Below are 19,691 nucleotides of genomic sequence, written 5' to 3'. Positions count from 1 at the left end.
AATAGGCCATCATATGATCCAACAATTCCACTCCTGACATTTATCTGGAAAAGATGAAAACTCTAATATGAAAGGATACATGCGTTCCAATGTTCATAGCAGTACTATTTACAATAGCCAAGATACAGAAGCAACCCAAGTGCTCATCAACAGATGATTGGTTTAATGAGAGGTGATATACACATATATAGAGAGAGATAGAGATATAAACATAGATAATGGAACATCACTTGGCCATGAAAAAGAATAAATGTTGCCATTTGAAGCAATATGGATGGACCTAGAGAATATAAAAATAAGTGCAGTCAGATAGAGAAAGACAAATACCATATGATATCACTTATTGTGGAATCAGAAAGTAATACAAATGAATCTATATACAAATCAGAAACAGATTCACAGACATAGGAAACAATTTTCTGGTTACCAAAGGGAGAAGATACAGGGGCGGGAAGGAGTACTTCAAGGCTGTATATTGTTTATTTAACTTATATGCAGAGTACATCATGAGAAACACTGGACTGGAAGAAACACAAGCTGGAATCAAGATTGCCGGGAGAAATATCAATCACCTCAGATATGCAGATGATACCACCCTTATGGCAGAAAGTGAAGAGGAACTAAAAAGCCTCTTGATGAAAGTGAAAGTGGAGAGTGAAAAAGTTGGCTTCAAGCTCAACATTCAGAAAACAAAGATCATGGCATCTGGTGCCATCACTTCATGGGAAATAGATGGGGAAACAGTGGAAACAGTGTCAGACTTTATTTTTGGGGGCTCCAAAATCACTGCAGATGGTGACTGCAGCCATGAAATTAAAAGACGCTTACTCCTTGGAAGGAAAGTTATGACCAACCTAGATAGCATATTCAAAAGCAGAGACATTACTTTGCCAACAAAGGTCCGTCTAGTCAAGGCTATGGTTTTTCCAGTGGTCATGTATGGATGTGAGAGTTGGACTGTGAAGCAGGCTGAGCGCTGAAGAATTGATGCTTTTGAACTGTGGTGTTGGAGAAGACTCTTGAGAGTCCCTTGGACTGCAAGGAGATCCAACCAGTCCATTCTGAAGGAGATCAGCCCTGGGATTTCTTTGGAAGGAATGATGCTGAGGCTGAAACTCCAGTACTTTGGCCACCTCATGCGAAGAGTTGACTCATTGGAAAAGACTCTGATGCAGGGAGGGATTGGGGGCAAGAGGAGAAGGGGACGACAGAGGATGAGATGGCTGGATGGCATCACTGACCCGATGGACGTGAGTTTGGGTGAACTCAGGGAGTTGGTGATGGACAGGGAGGCCTGGATGCTGCGATTCATGGGGTCGCAAAGAGTCAGACACGACTGAGCGACTGATCGGATCTGATCTGATGGGTCTAACAGATACAAACTAATATACATAAAACATATAAGAAATAAGAATTTACTGTATAGCACAAAGAACTGTATCCAATATCTTGTAATAAACTGCAAAAGAGAACAATCTGAACTTTAAATACGTATATGCATAGATGTGAATAACTGAATCACTTTACTGCACACTTGAAACTGACATAATGTACTAATAGTAAATCAACAATAGTTCAATAAAAAAACATGAAAAGTTGGAAAATAATTTGAACTCTATAAAAAATAAAAACCTAATATCAAAATTTATGGGATGTAGCTAAAGCGGGGATTAAAGGGATAGTTTTAAACACCCATATCAGGAAAAAAATTAAGGTCTTAAAGCCATTTGAGTTGTAAATTTAAAATTGGTGAATTTCATGATATGCAAATTCTACCTTAATAGAGCTTTAAAATGTGACTATATATGCATATATATCTATCTCAATAATCACATGAACGGATGTTTGACATCATTTGTCCTTGAAAGAAAAAGAAAGTGAAAGTGAAGTCATTCAGTCGTGCCCTGACTCTTTGTAACCCCACGGACAGTAGCCTGCACCAAGCTCCTCTGTCCATGGGATTTTCTAGGCAAGAGTACTGGAGTGGGTTGCCGTTTCCTTCTCCAGGAAATCTTCCCGACCCAGGGATCGAACCCAGGTCTCCCGCATTATAGACAGATGCTTTACCGTCTGAGCCACCAGGGAAGTCTCGTCCTTAAGAAAACACAAATCAAATCCACAGTGAGATATCGCTTCACATCCACTAGGATGACTATGATCCAAAGACAGATAATAACAAGTGTTGACAAGTATGTAGAGAAAATGGAGTTCTCATACATTGCTGTTGGGGATGTAAAATGATGCGACCACTTTGGAAAAACAGTTTGACAATTCCTCAAAAAGTTAACTGTAAATTTATCACGTGACTCAGCAATTTTATTCCTAGGTATATACCCAAGAGAATTGAAAGCATATATCTACACAAAAATTCGTACACAGATGTTCACCACAATTTTACTCAAAACAAAAAATGAAAACCATCAAAACTTCCATCAACCAATGAATGAATAAACAAAATGTCATCTATCCATACAATGGGGTATTACTCAGTCAAACAAAGAAATGCAATACTGATTTATGCTACAACATGAATGAACCTTGACACATTATGCTAAATGAAAGAAGCCAGACACAGAAGGTCACATCCTGTTTGATTTTACTTATATAAAATGTCCAGAAAAGGCAAATCCATAGAAATACAAAGCAAAACACTAGTAGCCAGGGTCCAAGGGAGGGAGGAATGGGGAATGACTGTTAATGAGTACAGAGATTCTCTTTAGGGCAATGAAAATACTCTGGAATTAGATAGTTATATAGTGGATAATTAGTTATATAGTTGCCCTTTTTGGTGAATAGTAAGAACCACTATCTAGAGGTAAATTTCACAGTATGAACATTCTTAAAAAAAAATATATATATATAGCATAGAAGACGTTATTCCTTGAAGAGAGCTCCAGCAATAAGAATTGGGGCAAGGTACTTAGTCTTTTAGGACATCATTTCTTCATTTGCCAACTAGATAAATACCATCATCTTCACAAGTTTGTGGCTAACTCAGTGTGATTGTATATCTACCCCATGACCTTCCCTGGGGGCTCAGTGGTAAAGAATGTGCCTGCCAATGCAGGAGACGTATATACAATCCCTGGGTGGGGAAGATCCCCTGGAGAAGGAAATGGCAGCCCATTCCAGTATTCTTGGCTGGGAAATCCCATGGACAGAGGAGCCTGGCGGGCTACAGTCCATAGGGTCTCAAAAGAGTCAGACACAACTTAGCAACTGAACAACAGCAGAAGTCAGTATACATGCAGTTCTGAGCCCAGGGCTCCTCAACCTGTTAGTACTCTTGGTTGAATCTGAATCCTTGTATTTTGATAGTATTGCCATCTGTCCAACCTAGCCTTATCTAACCCACTAGATGTTTTCAGTTTCTTTGGTTTGGTTTTTTAATGCCCTCTAGCTTCCTGAAAATTCTGGAAGTCCTCTCCTTAGAGAAAGTAACAATCACTGAGGACCTATTGTGTGCCAGACTCTGGTGTTCAGTTCACTCGGGTCCAACTCTTTGCGGCCCCATGGACTGCAGCACACCAGACTTCGCTGTCCATCACCAACTCCCAGAGCTTACTCAAACTCATGTCCATCGAGTTGGTGATACCATCCAACCATCTCATCCTCTGTCGTCCCCTTCTCCTCTCGCCTTCAATCTTTCCTAGCATCAGGGTCTTTTCCAATGAGTCAGTTCTTCACATCAGGTGGCCAAAGTACTGGAGTTTCAACTTCAACCTCAGTCCTTCCAATGAATATTCAGGACTGATTTCCTTTAGGATTGACTGGTTGTATCTCCTTGCAATCCAAAGGACTCTCAAGAGTCTTCTCCAACACCACAGTTCAAAAGCATCAATTTCATAGTGCTCAGCTTTCTTTATAGTCCAACTCTCATATCCATACATAACTACTGGAAAAACCATAGCTCTGACTAGACATACCTTTGTTGGAAAAGTAATGTCTCTACTTTTTAATATGCTGTCTAGGTTGGTGGTAGCTCTTCCAAGGAGCAAGCACCTTTTAATTTCATGGCTGCAGTCACCATCTGCAGTGATCTTGGAGCCCAAAGAAATAAAGTCTGTCACTGTTTCCACTGTTTTCCCATCTATTTGCCATGAAGTGATGGAACCAGATGCCATGATCTTAGTTTCTGAATGTTGAGCTTTAAGCCAACCTTTTCACTCTCCTCTTTCACTTTCATCAAGAGGCTCTTTAGTTCTTCTTCGTTTTCTACCATAAGGGTGGTGTCATCTGCATATCTGAGGTTATTGATATTTCTCCTGGAAATCTTGATTCCAGCTTATGTTTCATTCCACCTGACATTTCTCATGATGTTTTCTGCATATAAGTTAAATAAGCAGGGTGACAACATACAGCCTTGACGTACTCCTTTCCCAATTTGGAACCAGTCTGTTGTTCCATGTCCAGTTCTAACTGTTGCTTCTTGACTTGCATACAGATTTCTCAGGAGACAGATAAGGTCATCTGGTATTCCCATCTCTTGAAGAATTTTCCACAGTTTGTTGTCATCCACACAGTCAAAATCTTTGGTGTAGTCAATAAAGCAAAAGTAGATGTTTTTCTGGAACTCTCTTACTTTTTTTATGATCCAGCAGATGTTGGCAATTTGATCTCTGGTTCCTCTGCCTTTTCTAAAGCCAGCTTGAACATCTGGAAGTTCACAGTTCATGTACTGTTGAAGCCTGGATTGGAGAATTTTGAGCATTACTTTGCTAGCGTGTGAGACGAGTGCAATTGTGCGGTAGTTTGAACATTCTTTGGCATTGCCTTTCTTTGGGATTTGGAATGAAAACTGATCTTTTCCAGTCCTGTGGCACTGCTGAGTTTTCCTAATTTGCTGGCATATTGAGTGCAACACTTTCACAGCATCATCTTTTAGGATTTGAAATAACTCAACTGGAATTTCATCACCTCCACTAGCTTTGTTTGCAGTGATGCTTCCTAAGATCCACTTAACTTTGCATTCCAGGATGTCTGGCTCTAGGTGAGTGATCACACCATTGTGTTTATTTGGATCATGAAGATCTTTTTTGTATAGTTCTGTGTATTCTTGCCACCTCTTCTTAACATCTTCTGCTTTTGTTAGGTCCATACCATTTCTGTCCTTTATTGTGCCTATCTTTGTATGAAATGCTCCCTTGGTATCTCTGATTTTCTTGAAGAGATCTCTGGTCTTTCCCATTCTATTGTTTTCCTCTATTTCTTTGCATTGATCACTGATCAACACCATAAATACAATAAATACCATTTATTTATAAACATATTTATAAATAAAAATACAATAAAATACCATAATTCAGGCCTCCAGCAGTGGTATAGGTCAGTTGTATTTATTTCTAGTTTAAAGAATAGAAGCTCAAGCCTGGCTTACAAAATCCTCTTTAAGTCACACCATTAAGAAGAGTAGCATGTTGGATTTAGGCAGGCTTCAGTTCAACTGTGCCTCTCAACAAATTTTATGCCTCCCATAAACATTCTAAGCCTCCTGATCTTCAGTTTCCTCATCTATAAAACAAGGACGATGGAAGAACCTTTGTTGTGGATTGGCTTTGAAAATTAAGTGTTGCAGAAGTAGCACACAGCACAGATCCTGAAATACAAGCTAGCCATTGTTTTCCTACATGGACCTGGCTGGTGGCTAAATTTGGAATAGAAGCTCTATGTGTGGCATTCCAAAGCCTTCTCTCCCACTTCCCCATGTTGCCTCTTCTCTTCTCTGTACCTTCCAAGCTACTCACCCTATCAGTTGACAAGCAGAGTGGGTGTTGAAATGTGAGTCAGCAGGGAGAAAGACTAAGAACAAATTATCCGTAGGCATACACATCCAGTTTCCCACAAACTTGTCATTTGTCAATCACAGTGCTTCTTTCATAGGTGGTCTGATGGTTGCCCTCTCTCCCTCTCCCTCTCCTTCCTTCTTTCTCTCTTTCTCATACACGGTGTTTTCTTACTTTTTCTGAATAGCCAGCCCTAATAGCTTCCTGGAAAAATGAATGTAGCTTGAATCAGAATTTCACTGGAACATCTACAGGAAGTCTCACTTCTTTAGCCTTTCTCAAAAATTCTAAGACACAATCTAAAAGCTTGCACAAGCCTCTCCACTTACCCTGTGTCTTCTAGTAAACTGGCTTCTGGCCTCCCACAGCTACATCTGGTCTCTGTGGAATGTGCTTATCAATTTTACTCCAGGGGAATGAGGCCAACAGCCTGGTGCCCTGGTGGCTGAGGAGGCTTGTACAAGCTTATGACATGTCACCAAGTGAGTTGACACGGATTTCAATTTTTTATCTTCTGGTAACTTCCATATAACTCAGAATTCCTCCCTGCATTCACCACCATTTCAGATTCATTCTCTTATTCTGTCTCAATCCCATTCGCTTTCCCAATCAGCCTATTAGTATCAGTGGAGCATTAGCTCTCACTACGATCATTATTAAGTGTTATTATTGTAGCTTACAGTAATCACTGGTCCAGTTGGACTTCAGCTGGACTCCCTGGTAGCTCAACAAAAGGACTTGCCATTCCCTAAACGACACCATGGAGTGACAGAGGGATTGGTTTAGGGTTGGACAGGTCTGACTTTGAATCCAGCTTTCAATTCTAAGAGAACTTGAATACAGTCCTTCTCTTGAACCTGTATCCTCATTTGTAAAATGCAGCTGTTAGTCCCCACCTAGCCAGTTTTTGGTAGGAAGTAAATGAGGTGATATAATAGGCACCATGGTGGTTATAGACATTATCATTCCTGTCACTGTTGTCGCTCTCAGGATTCCAAGAATCATTTGATAGGAACACTTCAAAGCATGCTCTCAGTGCAAACTGTTACCCTGCTGTTAAAAAAATTAACTAGGAGATGTCTAAACCTCATGATTATAAAACCTTTTATATACAGATACCCAACCTCTAGAACTTGAGTCTAAAGAAATGATCATGGATTCAGGGCAAAGATTTAGCTGTGAGAATGATCATCGCATTTCTTTTTTCGGTCATGCCGCATGGCATGTGGATCTTAGTTCCCTGACCAGGGATGGAAACTGCACCCCCTGAAGTGGAAGCATGGAATCCCAACCACTGGACTGCCTGGGAAGTCCTGATCATCGCATAGTATAGTTTATGATGCTGAAAAATTAGAAACAACCTAAACATGAAAAAATGACTTCTTACGTAGAATACGGAACTCCAATTCAGTGGATAACTAGCAAGCTTTTAAATGTGGTAAGAGAATTCTAATGACATGGAAAGGGGCTGACTGTATATATTCTGGAAGTTGCAAAATGCAGTTACAAAACAGAATTGAGAACATGGTACTGAAGGAAGGACTGAAGAGGACATATGAGTGTAAAGAGAAAAGGCCAAAAGGATAATGAGTAAAATTCTTAAGGTGGGTATTCCCTTGCAATATTTTTGTATTTTCTAGATGTTTTACAATGAAAATATTGAGGAAAAAAATTAACTTTAGGGGTAAAGCAAAACACAGACATCAAAAAGCTCACAAATTCTAGTACAGCTTGATGAATGTTGATAAAGTAACACATCTTTATAATTAGCACCAGTTCTGAAACATATCTTTCACCAGCACCCAAGTCATTACTCACCCCACATGGATAACCACTATTTTGATTTCTAACAGTCTAGACTGATTTAGTTTGATTTTAAGCACTTTACAAATGGGAATCATCCCCTGTGCTTTGTAAAGTCTGTCTTCTTTCATTGACATTGTCGGTGAGTGCCCATGTTGTTGTATGTAATAGTCGTTCATTCACGCTCAACCCTGTATTCTATTATATGAACATATAAACCCAATTTATCTACCTATTCTTCTCTCAGGGTACATTTATACTATTACTTTCTTTTGGTCCCATAGATATGCTGCTGGGAACATTCTTGTCCCATCTTTTGGTGAATTCATGTTTGTATGAAATTGCTGATCTGAAGAAATGTGTATGTACAGTTCAGTAGATACTGTCAAACAGTTTTCCCATACAATTGTTCCAAAACACACTTCCACTAGCAGGGTGTGAAAGTTCCGGGCACTTGACTCCAGTTACATGTCAACACTTGACACTGTCTGGTGTTTTCATTTTGACCATTTCTAGTAGCACCACCTTGAGACTTTAATAGACATTTCCCAAATAACTAGTAGAATTTAATATATTTTCAGATGTTTATTACCATTTAGATACTCTCTTTTGTGAAGTATTGTTCAAGTCCTTTGCCCACTTTTCTATTAGGTTACCTGCTTTTTTCCTTACTGAGTTGTAAGAATTCATATAATCTGTACACAAGTTATAACAGACACATATACTGCAAACATCTTTTCCCATTGTGAAGGACTGATGTTTTCAATCTCTAATTGTGTCTTTTGATGAAAGAGAGTTTTAGTATTAATGCCCTGTAGTTCAATAGGATTTTTGCTTTGTGCCCTGGCAAACATGAGCTTCTGATCATCATTCAGAGGCACAAAAGGCAAACCCATACTCACAATGAGTATCTACGCCTGTGAGGATGAAATACAAGCCCTCTCAGAATGAAAAAAAGTGAAAGTTAAAGTGTTAGTCATTCAGTCATGTCCGACTCTTGGTGACCCCATGGACTGTAGCCCCCCAGACTCCTCTGTCCATGGAATTCTCCAGGCAAGAATACTGGAGAGAGTTGCCATTCCCTTCTCCAGGGGACCTTCCTGACCCAAGGATCAAACCCTAGTCTCTCGCACTGCAGGCAGATTCATTACTGTCTGAGCCACCAAGGAAGCCCCCTGGAATGGAAAGAAACCAATAATAATATTACTCCACCCTCAGTACTACTTTTGTTATCTAAGTCCTTGAGAAGGACATGCCATGATGAAATTAACTATGCACCGATTTTCATTTAAGAAAATGGAAACGGAGCTGCAAAAACCTCAGAGAACCATCAGACCACAAATACAGGAGACCCAAGTGTTGGAGTAAGAAAAGAAAGTTTGGGTAAAAGCATCCTAGACTGTCATGGATGATTTTTTAAGGTTATTGGGGAATCCTTGAGCTGAAGTCCACTGTTAGACTTCAGAGTTATCCCATGTGGATCTGCCTCAGTACCCTTTCCATGCTTAATCATTACTGGCAGCATCCCATGGGAAACATGGTCTCAGCACAAACACAGTGATGCAGTTCAGAGTACAAGGGGTCCATGGTCAATTACACTCTCTGTAGTTCAAGTTCTGGTAGGTGCCTTCTCGGAGCCTCTGCATCAAGGTAGGGAATATGGGAGAAGAAGTAGCAGTAAGTAGGGAAAGTGACTAATACGTTCATTTAAAAAAATATTGAGTTTGATATATCTTTTCCTCTTACTGTTTGGGAACCAGCAAAATATACAGAATTTAGCAAGTGGGTCTGGGTTGCTCAGATAGGACATCAGGGAGTGGCCCCTGGAAAAGCTTTGCAAGAAAAGGACTCTCAGGTATCTCCTTACAGGAGACATAATAGTACCAAGGGATCCAGGGGATTTCAGTGACTTCCTGGTTTTTCTACCCAAAGCTCTTTCTAAGCAGTTGAGGAGGTGAAGAGCAAACAGGGAAGAACAAGAGAGAGGCCTTGTGTAGTAGACCACAGGGCCATGCCCAGACTTAGGGCTTCTCATTACCAAAACACCTCCCCAAACATGGCAGCCCAAGATTGCTGACATATTTCTGCTCTATTTGTTTCAGCAGAGCAAATTGGTTTTCTCATCTTAAAATTGAATGTGGCCCAAAATGATTTGTATCACTTTCAACAAGAATTTTGGAGGGAAGCCAGTGTGCATTCATTATACATATGAGTGAACTTCCACGCATGCTTACACACACACATACACACACACACACAAGGTACAAGGATGTGAGCACTCAGATGTGGTCAATCACAGAATCTATGCTCTGCAATCTGGGAGAGAGCGTGTGGGTCCGTGAGTTAGGATTAAACACCACAGCGACCAAGTCACTGAAGCTTGCTGAGTCAGATAGCAATTTCTGCTTAATAGAGCCCTTAGGTCTCAATAATTGCTTTGAAATCTACACATCAACATGCAATTCTCATACTGGGGAAGCCAGAAATCCAAATGGGAGGGCAGAACAATCTCTCCTATGCACGTTTAAGATGCTGAAAAGGCCCATAGTTCTGACTCCTTCTCACATCTGTAAATGAGTATCTGAGACTATCCTTTTAGTACTGTCCAGTCACCCACACTCATCTTTGGGAGTTCCACAGCAGATTGGACTGGTCTGTGAATGAGAGCAAGAAGTGGCCCGTAAATTAAAATTTGGCATTTGCTAGCAGATCTGGCACTGATCCATACAACCAACAAGGGCACCTTTTTCTCAAGACACTTTTCTTCTTACATCTGAAAATTGTCATCATGTACTTTGTTAAACAATTTACAGTCACCTTTCAGGAAAAAAAAAAACTGCTGTAATAAATATGAATATTAATAATATCTACTTTTAGAATGAAATGGCAACCCACTCCGGTGTTCTTGCCTGGAGAATCCCAGGGACGGGGGAGCCTGGTGGGCTGCCGTCTATGGGGTCGCACAGAGTCGGACGCGACTGAAGCCACTTAACAACAACAACAACAACAACAACTTTTAGAATGGAAAATGTGGGAGTAGTCATGCAGACAACAGTACATGGCAGCCGTCTCATCTCAGCACCCAGGAATTGTCCTTCTACTCTTTGTTTTCACACTATTGAATTTAACATACTACATTTATATGTCTGCTATTAGTTAGCAAAACAGCTATTTCAGCAGGCTGGGTTCTGTGCCAGGAACTTCAGGCTGTAGATCCTCATGGTTTATTTGGAACGACAAGCGGAGCCCAGGGAAATGGAGGAGGCAGAGACTTCCAGCTTAAGAGATACTCCAGAAACCTCAACAAACCTGGAGAACAAGGGAGCCCAGGACACTGCTCCCCAGACGTTTGCAGCCTGGAAGCTGTTCTGTACCTGGCTTTATTCTTTGGCCTCTGACTTTCTGGCTCTTTCGCACTCTCCTCGTTCCCCTTTTCCTCACTCCCAGAGCCCCTCTGCAGCACCAACTGTGGCTGCTTGAACAGAGAAATGGGAATTCCCTGGTGGCCCAGTGGCTAAGACTCCACCCTCCCAATGTAGGGGGCCTGGGTTCGATCCCTGGAACTAGATCCTATGCGGCAATGAAGAGTTGTCATACCACAACTAAAGACTTCACATGCCAAAGATCCTGCATGCTGCAAGGAAGACTGAAGATCTATGTGATGCAGTTAAGACCCAGCACAGCCAAATATATAAAATAAATAAAAATAAATATTAAAGTAAAAAAACCAGAGAGGTCATTGGTTGGGAAACACTGAGAAAGGGAGTGCTCTCTCCCCCGCTCTCCTGGACAAGCAGTGGTCACTGTGGGGTGGAGCCTAGCCTGGTCAGAGAGTGTCCTGGAACAGAAGCCTCTCACTCTGTACGGCACTGCTCAGGAGCCCCAAGCACAATTATGGACATTTGGATCGAGAGTTCAGTTTAGAGCTTTAAAATCTTTTTATTCCCCCATATTTGAAACAATACAAAACAGGGAGTTCCCTGGTGGCCAAGTGGTTAGGACTGTGAGCTTTCACTGCCATGGCCCAGGTTCAATTCCTGGTCAGGGAACGGAGATCCTACAAGCCATGTGGCACGGCCAAACAAACAAAAAACTATTATGGAAAAATAACAAAAAGAATAAAGAATAAGGTAAGCTTCCCTTACTCTAGTTAACCAGAAATATTTTTTTGTCTATTTTTTTGTTCTAGTCATATAAATAATATATATAGTCATTATAGAAAAATCTGAAAAATAAACAAATATTAAGGAAAAAACTTTATTTGTGCATCATTCAGTGTCATATTAATTTGTTCTTTGTCTTCTTTCTGTGCACATCACTTTAAAAACAAATGAGATTATACCATATATATAGTTTACTGTGGGTTTTTTCCATTTATATTCACTCTATGAGCATTTTTCCTAGTAATTTTTAAGTTTGCTTCTATTTTTTTTATTCTTAAATTTTACTCTTATTTTTTTTATGAACTGATATATATATTCCATTTTGGAATGGGTTATATATATCTACATTGTACAAAATTTGAAAAATAAGAAAGAACATAGAACGAATGGGATGTTTTCCCTTCATCTTACTCCCCAAAGGAGCCATTAACATTAACAGCTTTTTATAGCCTTCTTGAGATAGTCTATAAATTTACACACACACACACACACACACACACACACTGATACACACATTAGTGGTATATTAGTTTTTGTGCCACACTGTTTTGATTTCATACAGACTTTTATTTAATATATAATTTCACAGAAGTCATCAGCTAAATAAAATATCTCACTCTTTTTTTCTTTTAACTCTTTGTTTTGTATTTGGGCTCCAGAATCACTGCAGATGGTGATTGCAGCCATGAAATTAAAAGACGCTTATTCCTTGGAAGGAAAGTTATGACCAACCTAGATAGCATATTCAAAAGCAGAGACATTACTTTGCCAACAAAGGTCCGTCTAGTCAAGGCTATGGTTTTTCCAGTGGTCATGTATGGATGTGAGAGTTGGACTGTGAAGAAGGCTGAGCGCCCAAGAATTGATGCTTTTGAACTATGGTGTTGGAGAAGACTCTTGAGAGTCCCTTGGACTACAAGGAGATCCAACCAGTCCATCCTAAAAGAGACCAGTCCTGGGTGTTCATTGGAAGGACTGATGCTAAGACTGAAACTCCAAAACTTTGGCCACCTCATGAGAAGAGTTGACTCATTGGAAAAGATCCTAATGCTGGGAAGGATTTGGAGCAGGAGGAGAAGGGGACGACAGAGGATGAGATGGTTGGATGGCATCACCAACTCGATGGACATGGGTTTGGATAGACTCCAGGAGTTGGTGATGGACAGGGAAGCCTGGCATGTTGCGATTCATGGGGTCACAAAGAGTCGGACATGACTGAGTGACTGAACTGATAGCCAATTTGGAAAAGGCAGAGGAACCAGAGATCAAATTGGCAATATCCATTGGATCATAGAAAAAGCAAGGGAATTCCAGAAAATATCAACTTCTGCTTCATTGACTATGCTAAAGCCTTTGACTGTGTGGATTACAATAAACTGTGGAAAATTCTTCAAGAGATGGGAATACCTGACTATCTTACCTGCCTCCTGAGAAACCTGTGTGCAGGTCAAGAAGCAATAGTTAGAACAAGACATGGAATGATGGACTGGTTCAAAATTCAGAAAGGAGTACATCAAGCTGTATATTGTCACCCTGCTTATTTAACTTATATGCAGAGTATATCATGTGAAATGCCAGGCTGGATGAATCACAAGCTGGAATCAAGATTGCCAGTAGAAATACCAACAACCTCCAATATGCAGATGATACCACTCTAATGACAGAAAGTAAAGAGGAACTAAAGAGCCTCTTGATGAAGGTGAAAAAAGGTGGCTTAAAACTCAACATTCAAAACACTAAGGTCATGGCATCTGGTCCCATCACTTCATGGCAAATTAGATGGGGGAAAAATGGAAACAGTGGTAGACTGTATTTTCCTGGGCTCCAAAATCACTGCAGATGGTGACTGCAGACATGAAATTAAAAGATGCTTTCTCCTTAGAAAGAAAGCTATGACAAACGTAGACAGCATATTAAAAAGCAGAGATATCACTTTGCCGACAAAGGTCTATATAGTCAAAGGTATGATTTTTCCAGTAGTCATGTACAGTTGTGAGAGTTGGACCACAAAAAAAGCTGAGTGCCAAGGAACTGATGCTTTTGAATTGTGGTGCTGGAGAAGGCTCTTGAGAGTCCCTTGGACAGCAAGGAGATCAAGCAGTCAATCCTAAAGAAAATCAACCCTGAATATTCATTAGTAGGACTGATGCTATATGCTTTGGCCACCTGATGTGAAGAGCCTACTCAATGGAAAAAATCCCTGATGCTGGGAAAGATTGAAGGCAGGAGGAGAAGTGGGGGGTGACAGAGGATGAGATAGTTGGATAGACATAAATTTGGGCAAATTTCAGGAGATAGTGAAGGACAGAGAAGCCTGGTATGCTGCAGTCCACAGGGTGACAAAGAGTCAGACACAACTTGGCAACTGAACAACAACATAGCTGATTAACAATGTTGTGATAGTTTCACGTGGACAACAAAAGGACTCACCCACACATACACATATATCATTCTCCCCCAAACTCCTCTTCCATCCAGGCTGCCACATAACATTGAGTAGGATTTCCTGTGCTATACAGCAGGTCTTTGTTGGTTATCCATCTTGAATACAGCAGCGTGTACATGTCCATCCCAGACTCCATAGCTATCCCTTCCCCCTGGCAACCGTAAGCTCCTTCTCCAAGTCTGTCAGTCTCTGTTTTGTAGGTAATGAACTACCTGACAACAAACTGTGGAAAATTCTTAAAGAGATGGGAACACCAGAGCACCTTACCTGCCTCCTGAGAAATCTGTATGCAGGTCAAGAAGCAATAGTTAGAACTGGACACGGAACAACAGGGAAAGGAGTATGTCAAGTTGGGAAAGGAGTACGTCAAGGCTGTATATTGTCACCCTGCTTATTTAACTTCTATACAGAGCACATCATGTGAAACACCAGCTTGTGCTGAATGAAGCACAAGCTGGAATCAAGATTGCTGGGAGAAATATCAATAACTTCAGATATGCAGATGACACCACCCTTATGACAGAAAGCAAAGAACTAAAGAGTCTCTTGATGAAAGTGAAAGAGGAGAATGAAAAAGCTGGCTTAAAACTCAACATTAAAAAAATTAAGATCATGGTATCTGGTCCCATCACTTCATGGCAAATAGATGGCAAATAAATGCCAAACTGAGACTATTTAGGGGGGCTCCAAAATCACCGCAGATGGTGACTGCAGCCATGAAATTGAAAGACTCTTGCTCCTTGGAAGAAGAGCTATGACAAACCTAGACAGCATATTAAAAAGCAGAGACATTATTTTGCCAACAAAGTCAGACATGACTTTGCCACCTAGTCAGAGCTATGGTTTTTCTAGTACTCATGTAAGGATGTGAGATTTGGACCATTAAAGAAAGCTGAGTGCCAGAGAATTATGCTTTTGAACTGTGGTGTTGGAGAAGACTCTTGAGAGCCCCTTGGACTACAAGGAGATCCAACCAGTCAATCCTAAAGGAAATCAGTCCTGAAGGACTGATTCATTGGAAGGACTGATGCTAAAAGCTGAAACTCCAATCCTTTGGCCACCTGATATGAAGAACTGACTCACTGGAAAAGACCAATGATGCTGGGAAAGATTGAAGGTGGGAGGAGAGGGGGATGACGGAGGATGAGATAGTTGGATGGCATCACTGACTCGATGGACATGAGTTTGAGCAAGCTCCAGGAGTTGGTGATGGATGGGGACGCCTGGCATGCTGCAGTCCATGGGGTCACAAAGAGTCAAGCAGGACTGAGCGACTGAACTGAACTACCTCTTTCTTTTTAACAGCTAATAGTATGCTACTTTTGGGGGGTTTTTTGGCCATGCCATGGGACATCGGGATCTTACTTCCCCATGTGAACTCATGCTCCCTGCATTGGAAGCATGGAGCCTTAACCACTGGACAACCAGGGAACTCTCTAGTATTCTGCTTTTAAAGTTGTGCCATCTTACATTCACCCAATGCTCTATTGGTAGACACTTAATCGTTTTCAGCTTTTGCCACTAAACCAATACTGTAATAACTCTCCTTGTATATATATGATAAGACATAAATGCAAATAAATCTGCAGGATAAATTCTAAAAGTAGAAGTCCTAAGTCCAAAAGTTTGTGTATTTTAAAATTTGATATAAACTGTTGTTCATTGCAGCACTATTTACAATAGTCAAGACATGGAAGCAAACTAAATGTCTATCAACAGATGAATGGAGAAAGAAGATGTGTTATGTGTTAAATACATACAATGAAATATTACTCAGCCATAAAAAAGAATGAAATAACGCCATTTACAGCAAAGTGGATGAACTGAGAGAGAAAGACAAATATCATATATCGCTTATATGTAGAATCTAAAAAAACAGAAGATACAAATGAACTTATTTACAAAACAGAAATAGACTCACAGCACGGAAAACAAATTTATGGTTACCAAAGGGGAAAGGGCAGTGCAGAGGGATAAATTAGGAGTTTGAGATTAGCATATACACACTGCTGCTGCTGCTGCTGCTGCTGCTAAATCGCTTCAGTAGTGTCCGACTCTGTGCGACCCCATAGACAGCAGCCCACCAGGCTCCCACATCCCTGGGATTCTCCAGGCAAGAACACTGGAGTGGGTTGTCATTTCCTTCTCCAGTGCATGAAAGTGAAAAGTGAAAGTGAAGTCCCTCAGTCGTGTCCCACTCTGAGTGACCCCATGGACTGCAGCCTACCAGGCTCCTCCGTCCATGGGATTTTCCAGGCAAGAGTAACAATATATCAAATAGATTGCTGGGACTTCTCTAGATTTCCAGTGGCTAAGTCTCTGTGTTCCCAATGCAGGGGGCCCGGGTTCAATCCCTAGTCAGGAAACTAGATATCACATGCTGCAACTAAGACCTGGTGCAGACAAATAAATAATTAAAAAAAAAAAAAAAAAACAGATAACTAACAAGGACCTACTATATGGCACAAGGAACTACACTCGATATTTTGTAATAACCCAAAAGGGAAAAGAATTTGAAAAAGAATATGTATATACATATAAATAACTGAATGCACATATATAGTGTATATATATATATACACACATACACACATATATAGCATATATACTATACTATAGTGTGTATGTAGGTATATATGTATTATATATATTATATATTTATAACTGGATCACTGCGCTGTACACCTGAAATTAACATAACACTGTAAATCAATTATATTTCAATTTAAAAAAATAAATTGTTAATTATCTTTCAAGAAGACTGTGGAATTTATCTTCCCACTTGCAGAGTATATGAGCCTCCTGCTGCTGCTGCTGCTGCTAAGTCGCTTCAGTCATGTCCGACTCTGTGCAACCCCATAGACGGCAACCCACCAGGCTCCCCGGTCCCTGGGATTCTCCACGCAAGAACACTGGAGTGAGTTGCCATTTCCTTCTCCATATGAGCCTCCTAGATGGCCCTTATAATCCTTATCTGTTATTTATGTTCTTAAGTGTTCTCCTTCTACATTAAATCATAGATTTTCCTGTATTTAAGAGCATTTAGACCATCCCCATGGAAAAGAAATGCAAACAAGCAAAATGGTTGTCTGGGGAGGCCTTACAAATAGCTGTGAAAAGAAGAGAAGTGAAAAGCAAAGGAGAAAAGGAAAGATATAAACATCTGAATGCAGAGTTCCAAAGAATAGCAAGAAGAGATAAGAAAGCCTTCTTCAGCGATCAATGCAAAGAAATAGAGGAAAACAACAGAATGGGAAAGACTAGAGATCTCTTCAAGAAAATCAGAGATACCAAGGGAACATTTCATGCAAAGATGGGCTCGATAAAGGACAGAAATGATATGGACCTAACAGAAGCAGAAGATATTAAGAAGAGATGGCAAGAATACACAGAAGAACTGTACAAAAAATATCTTCATGACCCAGATAATCACGATGGTGTGATCACTGACCTAGAGCCAGCCATCCTGGAATGTGAAGTCAAGTGGGCCTTAGAAAGCATCACTACGAACAAAGCTAGTGGAGGTGATGGAATTCCAGTTGAGCTATTTCAAATCCTGAAAGATGATGCTGTGAAAGTGCTGCACTCAATATGCCAGCACATTTGGAAAACTCAGCAGTGGCGACAGGACTGGAAAATGTCAGTTTTCATTCCAATCCCAAAGAAAGGCAATGCCAAAGAATGCTCAAACTACCGCACAACTGCACTCATCTCACACGCTAGTAAAGTAATGCTCAAAATTCTCCAAGCCAGGCTTCAGCAATATGTGAACCGTGAACTTCCTGATGTTCAGGCTGGCTTTAGAAAAGGCAGAGGAACCAGAGATCAAATTGCCAACATCTGCTGGATCATGGAAAAAGCAAGAGAGTTCCAGAAAAGCATCTATTTCTGCTTTATTGACTATGCCAAAGCCTTTGACTGTGTGGATCACAATAAACTGTGGAAAATTCTGAAAGAGATGGGAATACCAGACCACCTGACCTGCCTCTTGAGAAACGTGTATGCAGGTCAGGAAGCAACAGTTAGAACTGGACATGGAACAACAGACTGGTTCCAGATAGGAAAACGAGGACGTCAAGGCTGTATATTGTCACCCTGCTTATTTAACTTATATGCAGAGTACATCATGAGAAACGCTGGGCTGGAGGAAACACAAGCTGGAATCAGGATTGCCGGGAGAAATATCAATAACCTCAGATACGCAGATGACACGACCCTTATGGCAGCAAGTGAAGAGGAACAAAAGCCTCTTGATGAAAGTGAAAGAGGAGAGTGAAAAAGTGGGCTTAAAGCTCAACATTCAGGAAACAAAGATCATGGCATCCGGTCCCATCACTTCATGGGAAATAGATGGGGAAACAGTGGAAACAGTGTCAGACTTTATTTTTCTGGGCTCCAAAATCACTGCAGATGGTGACTGCAGCCATGAAATTAAAAGACACTTCCTCCTTGGAAGGAAAGTTATGACCAACCTAGATAGCATATTCAAAAGCAGAGACATTACTTTGCCAACAAAGGTCCGTCTAGTCAAGGCTATGGTTTTTCCTGTGGTCATGTATGGATGTGAGAGTTGAGAGTTGGACAATGAAGAAGGCTGAGCGCTGAAGAACTGATGCTTTTGAACTGTGGTGTTGGAGAAGACTCTTGAGAGTCCTTTGGACTGCAAGGAGATCCAACCAGTCCATTCTGAAGGAGATCAGCCCTGGGATTTCTTTGGAAGGAATGATGCTAAAGCTGAAACTCCAGGACTTTGGCCACCTCATGCGAAGAGTTGACTCATTGGAAAAGACTCTGATGCTGGGAGGGATTGGGGGCAGGAGGAGAAGGGGATGACAGAGGATGAGATGGCTGGATGGCATCACTGACTTGATGGACGTAAGTCTGAGTGAACTCCGGGAGTTGGTGATGGACAGGGAGGCCTGGTGTGCTGCGATTCATGGGGTTGCAAAGAGTCGGACATGACTGAGCAACTGATCTGATCTGAACTGATCTGATATCTCCTTTTCTGTGAGCTATGTATTTTTTATAAATACAGCAGACCATCTATATCCACAGAGGATTGGTTGCTGCATCTCCACAGATACAAAAATCTGCAGATGCTCCAGTCTTTTATATAAAATGGTAGAGTACTTTCATATAACCTACACATATCCTCCTGTATACTTTAAATCATCTCTAAATAATTTATAATAGCTAATACAATGTAAGGGTTTCCCAGGTAACTCAGAGGGAAAGAATCCACCTGCCAATGCAGGTAGAACTAAGAGATGCAGGTTCAATCCCTGGGTCCGGAAGATCCCCTGGAGGAGGGCATGGCAACCCACTCCAGTATTCTTACCTGGGAAATCCCCATGGACAGAGGAACCTGGAGGGCTACAGTCCATAGAGTCACACAGAGTGGGACACAACTGAAGCGACTTAGCACACACGCAATACAAAGTAAATGCTATGTAAATAGTTATAAATACAACATAAATGCTATATAAATAGTTACTG

Source organism: Bos indicus, chromosome 15 (assembly GCF_029378745.1).
Source record: "Bos indicus isolate NIAB-ARS_2022 breed Sahiwal x Tharparkar chromosome 15, NIAB-ARS_B.indTharparkar_mat_pri_1.0, whole genome shotgun sequence".
NCBI classification, from domain to species: Eukaryota; Metazoa; Chordata; class Mammalia; order Artiodactyla; family Bovidae; genus Bos; species Bos indicus.
The sequence above is the reverse complement of the archived record's forward strand: the minus strand, read 5'-3'. Positions refer to the sequence as shown.